At 63.4% G+C, this 10,000-nt stretch overlaps 1 non-coding gene across 1 annotated transcript; it reads right to left on the minus strand.

Moving 5' to 3' along the window:
* Nucleotides 1-5,568: 5,568 nt before the first annotated feature.
* LOC148058151 (5S ribosomal RNA) lies at nt 5,569-5,687 on the minus strand. Its single transcript, XR_015710127.1, has one exon. It is a non-coding gene; the product is annotated as a 5S ribosomal RNA (ribosomal RNA).
* Nucleotides 5,688-10,000: the final 4,313 nt, after the last annotated feature.

Here is a 10,000-nt window from a genome sequence, read left to right on the forward strand (position 1 = left end):
TCGTGACATCAAAAAGACCACTTTTTGCAGAGCAGTCACACTCGGAAAAAATTTCTTTCGTCTGGCAAAAGAACCAGAGTTTTCAGCGGTCATCCACTCCAACCTTGTCCGATTTTGAGGCACCAGGCTCGGCCACCGTCCGAGCCTTTTCACTCCCTCTCCTGTTATGGTGCCTCCCTATTAACCTCTAGGTGGTTGCGCTCGTGACATCAAAAAGACCACTTTTTGCAGAGCAGTCACACTCGGAAAAAATTTCTTTCGTCTGGCAAAAGAACCAGAGTGTTCAGCGGTCATCCACTCCAACCTTGTCCGATTTTGAGGCACCAGGCTCGGCCACCCTCCGAGCCTTTTCACTCCCTCTCCTGTTATGGTGCCTCCCTATTAACCTCTAGGTGGTTGCGCTCGTGACATCAAAAAGACCACTTTTTTCAGAGCAGTCACACTCGGGAAAAATTTCTTTCGTCTGGCAAAAGAACCAGAGTTTTCAGCGGTCATCCACTCCAACCTTGTCCGATTTTGAGGCACCAGGCTCGGCCACCCTCCGAGCCTTTTCACTCCCTCTCCTGTTATGGTGCCTCCCTATTAACCTCTAGGTGGTTGCGCTCGTGACATCAAAAATACCACTTTTTGCAGAGCAGTCACACTCGGAAAAAATTTCTTTCGTCTGGCAAAAGAACCAGAGTTTTCAGCGGTCATCCACTCCAACCTTGTCCGATTTTGAGGCACCAGGCTCGGCCACCCTCCGAGCCTTTTCACTCCCTCTCCTGTTATGGTGCCTCCCTATTAACCTCTAGGTGGTTGCGCTCGTGACATCAAAAAGACCACTTTTTGCAGAGCAGTCACACTCGGGAAAAATTTCTTTCGTCTGGCAAAAGAACCAGAGTTTTCAGCGGTCATCCACTCCAACCTTGTCCGATTTTGAGGCACCAGGCTCGGCCACCGTCCGAGCCTTTTCACTCCCTCTCCTGTTATGGTGCCTCCCTATTAACCTCTAGGTGGTTGCGCTCGTGACATCAAAAAGACCACTTTTTTCAGAGCAGTCACACTCGGGAAAAATTTCTTTCGTCTGGCAAAAGAACCAGAGTTATCAGCGGTCATCCACTCCAACCTTGTCCGACGTTGAGGCACCGATGTCGGCCAAGTTCTGAGCGTTCCACCGCCGAATGCCACTGGTCCTCAACACAGCGGACTTCCAATCCAACCTTGTCCGACTTTGAGGCACCGAAGTCGGCCTCAGCCCGAGCCTTCCCCCGCCGACCTCACTGGAGCCCGCCATCCAGGGACCGGCGGAGGTCGCCCGCATGACCGCGGCAAAGTGTCTCAAAGTCGGGCACGACCGCTCGAGTCACCCGCCAACCCGGTCCGGGGCACCTCCAGGGACCGGCGGAGGTCGCCCGCATGACCGCGGCAAAGTGTCTCAAAGTCGGGCATGACCGCTCGAGTCACCCGCCAACCCGGTCCGGGGCACCTCCAGGGACCGGCGGAGGACGCCCGCATGACCGCGACAAAGTGTCTCAAAGTCGGGCACGACCGCTCGAGTCACCCGCCAACCCGGTCCGGGGCACCTCCAGGGACCGGCGGAGGACGCCCGCATGACCGCGACAAAGTGTCTCAAAGTCGGGCACGACCGCTCGAGTCACCCGCCAACCCGGTCCGGGGCACCTCCAGGGACCGGCGGAGGACGCCCGCATGACCGCGACAAAGTGTCTCAAAGTCGGGCACGACCGCTCGAGTCACCCGCCAACCCGGTCCGGGGCACCTCCAGGGACCGGCGGAGGACGCCCGCATGACCGCGACAAAGTGTCTCAAAGTCGGGCAGGACCGCTCGAGTCACCCGCCAACCCGGTCCGGGGCACCTCCAGGGACCGGCGGAGGACGCCCGCATGACCGCGACAAAGTGTCTCAAAGTCGGGCACGACCGCTCGAGTCACCCGCCAACCCGGTCCGGGGCACCTCCAGGGACCGGCGGAGGACGCCCGCATGACCGCGACAAAGTGTCTCAAAGTCGGTCATGACCGTTCGAGTCACCCGCCAACCCGGTCCGGGGCACCTCCAGGGACCGGCGGAGGAGGCCCGCATGACCGCGACAAAGTGTCTCAAAGTCGGGCACAACCGCTCGAGTCACCCGCCAACCCGGTCCGGGGCACCTCCAGGGACCGGCGGAGGACGCCCGCATGACCGCGACAAAGTGTCTCAAAGTCGGGCACGACCGCTCGAGTCACCCGCCAACCCGGTCCGGGGCACCTCCAGGGACCGGCGGAGGACGCCCGCATGACCGCGACAAAGTGTCTCAAAGTCGGGCATGACCGCTCGAGTCACCCGCCAACCCGGTCCGGGGCACCTCCAGGGACCGGCGGAGGACGCCCGCATGACCGCGACAAAGTGTCTCAAAGTCGGGCATGACTGCTCGAGTCACCCGCCAACCCGGTCCGGGGCACCTCCAGGGACCGGCGGAGGACGCCCGCATGACCGCGACAAAGTGTCTCAAAGTCGGGCACGACCGCTCGAGTCACCCGCCAACCCGGTCCGGGGCACCTCCAGGGACCGGCGGAGGACGCCCGCATGACCGCGACAAAGTGTCTCAAAGTCGGGCACGACCGCTCGAGTCACCCGCCAACCCGGTCCGGGGCACCTCCAGGGACCGGCGGAGGTCGCCCGCATGACCGCGACAAAGTGTCTCAAAGTCGGGCATGACCGCTCGAGTCACCCGCCAACCCGGTCCGGGGCACCTCCGGGGACCGGCGGAGGACGCCCGCATGACCGCGACAAAGGGTCTCAAAGTCGGGCAGGACCGCTCGAGTCACCCGCCAACCCGGTCCGGGGCACCTCCGGGGAGCAGTGGAGGTCGCTCGCATGACCGCGACAAAGTGTCTCAAAGTCGGGCATGACCGCTCGAGTCGCCCGCCATCCCGGTCCGGAGCTCAACACTTTGTCGTTTTTTCCACTCCCTCCCCATTAACCTCTAGGTGGTTGCGCTCGTGACATCAAAAAGACCACTTTTTGCAGAGCAGTCACACTCGGAAAAAATTCGTTTCGTCTGGCAAAAGAACCAGAGTTCTCAGCGGGCTTCCAGTCCAACCTTGTCCGATTTTGAGGCACCAGGCTCGGCCACAGTCCGAGCCCATTCACTCCCTCCCCTGTTGTACTCGCTCCCTATTAACCTCTAGGTGGTTGCGCTCGTGACATCAAAAAGACCACTTTTTGAGGAGCAGTCACACTTAGGAAAAATCCGTTTGCGCTCACACCATCCCTCCCCATTAACCTCTAGGTGGTTGCGCTCGTGACATCAAAAAGACCACTTTTTGAGGAGCAGTCACACTTAGGAAAAATCCGTTTGCGCTCACACCATCCCTCCCCATTAACCTCTAGGTGGTTGCGCTCGTGACATCAAAAAGACCACTTTTTGAGGAGCAGTCAGACACCGAGGTTTTCTGGATTTATGTCCGTTTTCCTGGTTCTCTGACTCGGGCACCTTGTGACCGACATCCCCCCCTTCCCTGGTTCTATTTTGCCGATACTTTGGTGAGTTTTCTACCCGCAAACCAAGCCCCCCAAGCCCGCCGCCTGGTGGGGGAGCATGCCGCCTGGCCCGGTTCTATTTTAGGTCACTTTGGTGAGTTTTCTACCCGCAAACCAAGCCCCCCAAGCCCGCCGCCTGGTGGGGGAAGAGGCCCCCTGGTCCCGGTTCTATTTTAGGACACTTTGGTGAGTTTTCTACCCGCAAACCAAGCCCCCCAAGCCCGCCGCCTGGTGGGGGAAGATGCCCCCTGGTCCCGGTTCTATTTTAGGACACTTTGGTGAGTTTTCTACCCGCAAACCAAGCCCCCCAAGCCCGCCGCCTGGTGGGGGAAGATGCCCCCTGGTCCCGGTTCTATTTTAGGACACTTTGGTGAGTTTTCTACCCGCAAACCAAGCCCCCCAAGCCCGCCGCCTGGTGGGGGAACATGCCCCCTGGTCCCGGTTCTATTTTAGGACACTTTGGTGAGTTTTCTACCCGCAAACCAAGCCCCCCAAGCCCGCCGCCTGGTGGGGGAACATGCCGCCTAGCCCGGTTCTATTTTAGGTCACTTTGGTGAGTTTTCTACCCGCAAACCAAGCCCCCCAAGCCCGCCGCCTGGTGGGGGAAGAGGCCCCCTGGTCCCGGTTCTATTTTAGGACACTTTGGTGAGTTTTCTACCCGCAAACCAAGCCCCCCAAGCCCGCCGCCTGGTGGGGGAACATGCCCCCTGGTCCTGGTTCTATTTTAGGACACTTTGGTGAGTTTTCTACCCGCAAACCAAGCCCCCCAAGCCCGCCGCCTGGTGGGGGAGCATGCCCCCTGGTCCCGGTTCTATTTTAGGACACTTTGGTGAGTTTTCTACCCGGAAACCAAGCCCCCCAAGCCCGCCACCTGGTGGGGGAAGAGGCCCCCTGGTCCCGGTTCTATTTTAGGACACTTTGGTGAGTTTTCTACCCACACTGCAGGTCCCCAAATGCCGCCATCTGGTGGGGGAACATGCCGCCTGCACCGGTTCTATTTTAAGTCACTTTGGTGAGTTTTCTGCCCACACTACGGGTCCCCAAATGCCGCCATCTGGTGGGGGAACATGCCGCCTGCACCGGTTCTATTTTAAGTCACTTTGGTGCGTTTTCTGCCCACACTACGGCTCCCCAAATGCCGCCATCTGGTGGGGGAACATGCCGCCTGCACCGGTTCTATTTTAAGTCACTTTGGTGAGTTTTCTGCCCACACTACGGGTCCCCAAATGCCGCCATCTGGTGGGGGAACATGCCGCCTGCACCGGTTCTATTTTAAGTCACTTTGGTGAGTTTTCTGCCCACACTACGGCTCCCCAAATGCCGCCATCTGGTGGGGGAACATGCCGCCTGCACCGGTTCTATTTTAAGTCACTTTGGTGAGTTTTCTGCCCACACTACGGCTCCCCAAATGCCGCCATCTGGTGGGGGAACATGCCGCCTGCACCGGTTCTATTTTAAGTCACTTTGGTGAGTTTTCTACCCACACTACGGGTCCCCAAATGCCGCCATCTGGTGGGGGAACATGCCGCCTGCACCGGTTCTATTTTAAGTCACTTTGGTGAGTTTTCTACCCACACTACGGGTCCCCAAATGCCGCCATCTGGTGGGGGAACATGCCGCCTGCACCGGTTCTATTTTAAGTCACTTTGGTGAGTTTTCTGCCCACACTACGGGTCCCCAAATGCCGCCATCTGGTGGGGGAACATGCCGCCTGCACCGGTTCTATTTTAAGTCACTTTGGTGAGTTTTCTGCCCACACTACGGGTCCCCAAATGCCGCCACCTGGTGGGGGAACTGCCGCCTAGTCCCGGTTCTATTTTAGGTCACTTTTCTCACTTTCTGACCCACAAATAATGCCCCAAATGCCGCCGCCTGGTGGGGGGAACTGCCGCCTAGTCCCGGTTCTATTTTAGGTCACTTTTCTCACTTTCTGACCCACAAATAATGCCCCAAATGCCGCCGCCTGGTGGGGGGAACTGCCGCCTAGTCCCGGTTCTATTTTAGGTCACTTTTCTCACTTTTCTACCCACAAATAATGGCAAAAAAAAATGCTTACAGCACCCAGTATTCCCAGGCGGTCTCCCATCCAAGTACTAACTGGGCCCGACCCTGCTTGGCTTCCGAGATCAGACGAGATCGGGCTCATTCAGGGTGGTGTGGCCGTAAGCGAGGGAAGCGCTTGTGAAATGCCCCAAAGTGTTGAAAATGTTCCCCAGGCCCCTGGTTCCCCATCCCCGCAGGAGGAGGCTCCCCAGGCCCCCTGGTTCCCCATCCCCGCAGGAGGAGGCTCCCCAGGCCCCCTGGTGCAGGAGGAGGCTCCCCAGGCCCCTGGTTCCCCATCCCCGCAGGAGGAGGCTCCCCAGGCCCCCTGGTTCCCCATCCCCGCAGGAGGAGGCTCCCCAGGCCCCATGGTTCCCCATCACCGCAGGAGGAGGCTCCCCAGGCCCCCTGGTTCCCCATCCCCGCAGGAGGAGGCTCCCCAGGCCCCCTGGTGCAGGAGGAGGCTCCCCAGGCCCCCTGGTTCCCCATCCCCGCAGGAGGAGGCTCCCCAGGCCCCCTGGTTCTCCATGCCCGCAGGAGGAGGCTCCCCAGGCCCCTGGTTCCCCATCCCCGCAGGAGGAGGCTCCCCAGGCCCCCTGGTTCTCCATGCCCGCAGGAGGAGGCTCCCCAGGCCCCCTGGTTCTCCATCCCCGCAGGAGGAGGCTCCCCAGGCCCCCTGGTTCTCCATCCCCGCAGGAGGAGGCTCCCCAGGCCCCCATGTTCTCCATGCCCGCAGGAGGAGGCTCCCCAGGCCCCTTGGTTCTCCATCCCCGCAGGAGTAGGCTCCCCAGGCGCCCTGGTTCTCCATCCCCGCAGGAGGAGGCTCCCCAGGCCCCCTGGTTCTCCATCCCCGCAGGAGGAGGCTCCCCAGGCCCCATGGTTCCCCATCACCGCAGGAGGAGGCTCCCCAGGCCCCCTGGTTCCCCATCCCCGCAGGAGGAGGCTCCCCAGGCCCCCTGGTTCTCCATCCCCGCAGGAGGAGGCTCCCCAGGCCCCCATGTTCTCCATGCCCGCAGGAGGAGGCTCCCCAGGCCCCTTGGTTCTCCATCCCCGCAGGAGGAGGCTCCCCAGGCCCCTGGTTCTCCATCCCCGCAGGAGGAGGCTCCCCAGGCGCCCTGGTTCTCCATCCCCGCAGGAGGAGGCTCCCCAGGCCCCCTGGTTCTCCATGCCCGCAGGAGGAGGCTCCCCAGGCCCCCTGGTTCTCCATCCCCGCAGGAGGAGGCTCCCCAGGCCCCCTGGTTCCCCATCCCCGCAGGAGGAGGCTCCCCAGGCCCCCTGGTTCTCCATGCCCGCAGGAGGAGGCTCCCCAGGCCCCCTGGTTCTCCATCCCCGCAGGAGGAGGCTCCCCAGGCCCCCATGTTCTCCATGCCCGCAGGAGGAGGCTCCCCAGGCCCCTTGGTTCTCCATCCCCGCAGGAGGAGGCTCCCCAGGCCCCTGGTTCCCCATCCCCGCAGGAGGAGGCTCCCCAGGCCCCCTGGTTCTCCATGCCCGCAGGAGGAGGCTCCCCAGGCCCCCTGGTTCTCCATGCCCGCAGGAGGAGGCTCCCCAGGCCCCCTGGTTCTCCATCCCCGCAGGAGGAGGCTCCCCAGGCCCCTGGTTCTCCATGCCCGCAGGAGGAGGCTCCCCAGGCCCCCTGGTTCTCCATGACCGCAGGAGGAGGCTCCCCAGGCCCCCTGGTTCTCCATCCCCGCAGGAGGAGGCTCCCCAGGCCCCCTGGTTCCCCATCCCCGCAGGAGGAGGCTCCCCAGGCCCCCTGGTTCCCCATCCCCGCAGGAGGAGGCTCCCCAGGCGCCCTGGTTCTCCATCCCCGCAGGAGGAGGCTCCCCAGGCCCCCTGGTTCTCCATGCCCGCAGGAGGAGGCTCCCCAGGCCCCCTGGTTCTCCATCCCCGCAGGAGGAGGCTCCCCAGGCCCCCTGGTTCCCCATCCCCGCAGGAGGAGGCTCCCCAGGCCCCCTGGTTCTCCATCCCCGCAGGAGGAGGCTCCCCAGGCCCCCATGTTCTCCATGCCCGCAGGAGGAGGCTCCCCAGGCCCCTTGGTTCCCCATCCCCGCAGGAGGAGGCTCCCCAGGCCCCTGGTTCTCCATCCCCGCAGGAGGAGGCTCCCCAGGCGCCCTGGTTCTCCATCCCCGCAGGAGGAGGCTCCCCAGGCCCCCTGGTTCTCCATGCCCGCAGGAGGAGGCTCCCCAGGCCCCCTGGTTCTCCATCCCCGCAGGAGGAGGCTCCCCAGGCCCCCTGGTTCCCCATCCCCGCAGGAGGAGGCTCCCCAGGCCCCCTGGTTCTCCATGCCCGCAGGAGGAGGCTCCCCAGGCCCCCTGGTTCTCCATCCCCGCAGGAGGAGGCTCCCCAGGCCCCCATGTTCTCCATGCCCGCAGGAGGAGGCTCCCCAGGCCCCTTGGTTCTCCATCCCCGCAGGAGGAGGCTCCCCAGGCCCCTGGTTCCCCATCCCCGCAGGAGGAGGCTCCCCAGGCCCCCTGGTTCTCCATGCCCGCAGGAGGAGGCTCCCCAGGCCCCCTGGTTCTCCATGCCCGCAGGAGGAGGCTCCCCAGGCCCCCTGGTTCTCCATCCCCGCAGGAGGAGGCTCCCCAGGCCCCTGGTTCTCCATGCCCGCAGGAGGAGGCTCCCCAGGCCCCCTGGTTCTCCATGACCGCAGGAGGAGGCTCCCCAGGCCCCCTGGTTCTCCATCCCCGCAGGAGGAGGCTCCCCAGGCCCCCTGGTTCCCCATCCCCGCAGGAGGAGGCTCCCCAGGCCCCCTGGTTCCCCATCCCCGCAGGAGGAGGCTCCCCAGGCCCCTGGTTCCCCATCCCCGCAGGAGGAGGCTCCCCAGGCCCCCTGGTTCTCCATGCCCGCAGGAGGAGGCTCCCCAGGCCCCCTGGTTCTCCATGCCCGCAGGAGGAGGCTCCCCAGGCCCCCTGGTTCTCCATCCCCGCAGGAGGAGGCTCCCCAGGCCCCTGGTTCTCCATGCCCGCAGGAGGAGGCTCCCCAGGCCCCCTGGTTCTCCATGACCGCAGGAGGAGGCTCCCCAGGCCCCCTGGTTCTCCATCCCCGCAGGAGGAGGCTCCCCAGGCCCCCTGGTTCCCCATCCCCGCAGGAGGAGGCTCCCCAGGCCCCCTGGTTCCCCATCCCCGCAGGAGGAGGCTCCCCAGGCCCCCTGGTTCTCCATCCCCGCAGGAGGAGGCCCCCCAGGCCCCTGGTTCCCCATCCCCGCAGGAGGAGGCTCCCCAGGCCCCCTGGTTCTCCATGCCCGCAGGAGGAGGCTCCCCAGGCCCCCTGGTTCTCCATGCCCGCAGGAGGAGGCTCCCCAGGCCCCCTGGTTCTCCATCCCCGCAGGAGGAGGCTCCCCAGGCCCCTGGTTCTCCATGCCCGCAGGAGGAGGCTCCCCAGGCCCCCTGGTTCTCCATGACCGCAGGAGGAGGCTCCCCAGGCCCCCTGGTTCTCCATCCCCGCAGGAGGAGGCTCCCCAGGCCCCCTGGTTCCCCATCCCCGCAGGAGGAGGCTCCCCAGGCCCCCTGGTTCCCCATCCCCGCAGGAGGAGGCTCCCCAGGCCCCCTGGTTCTCCATCCCCGCAGGAGGAGGCCCCCCAGGCCCCTGGTTCCCCATCCCCGCAGGAGGAGGCTCCCCAGGCCCCCTGGTTCTCCATGCCCGCAGGAGGAGGCTCCCCAGGCCCCTGGTTGGGAGAGGGGGAAAAAGAGCAAAGTGTTTAAAAATGCCCCAAAGTGTTGAAAATGTTCCCCAGGCCCCTGGTTCCCCATCCCCGCAGGAGGAGGCTCCCCAGGCCCCCTGGTTGGGAGAGGGGGAAAAAGAGCAAAGTGTTTAAAAATGCCCCAAAGTGTTGAAAATGTTCCCCAGGCCCCTGGTTCCCCATCCCCGCAGGAGGAGGCTCCCCAGGCCCCCTGGTTGGGAGAGGGGGAAAAAGAGCAAAGTGTTTAAAAATGCCCCAAAGTGTTGAAAATGTTCCCCAGGCCCCTGGTTCCCCATCCCCGCAGGAGGAGGCTCCCAAGGCCCCCTGGTTGGGAGAGGGGGAAAAAGAGCAAAGTGTTTAAAAATGCCCCAAAGTGTTGAAAATGTTCCCCAGGCCCCTGGTTCCCCATCCCCGCAGGAGGAGGCTCCCCAGGCCCCCTGGTTGGGAGAGGGGGAAAAAGAGCAAAGTGTTTAAAAATGCCCCAAAGTGTTGAAAATGTTCCCCAGGCCCCTGGTTCCCCATCCCCGCAGGAGGAGGCTCCCCAGGCCCCCTGGTTGGGAGAGGGGGAAAAAGAGCAAAGTGTTTAAAAATGCCCCAAAGTGTTGAAAATGTTCCCCAGGCCCCTGGTTCCCCATCCCCGCAGGAGGAGGCTCCCAAGGCCCCCTGGTTGGGAGAGGGGGAAAAAGAGCAAAGTGTTTAAAAATGCCCCAAAGTGTTGAAAATGTTCCCCAGGCCCCTGGTTCCCCATCCCCGCAGGAGGAG

Source organism: Callionymus lyra, unplaced genomic scaffold (assembly GCF_982586985.1).
Source record: "Callionymus lyra unplaced genomic scaffold, fCalLyr1.hap1.1 HAP1_SCAFFOLD_138, whole genome shotgun sequence".
Taxonomy (NCBI): Eukaryota; Metazoa; Chordata; class Actinopteri; order Syngnathiformes; family Callionymidae; genus Callionymus; species Callionymus lyra.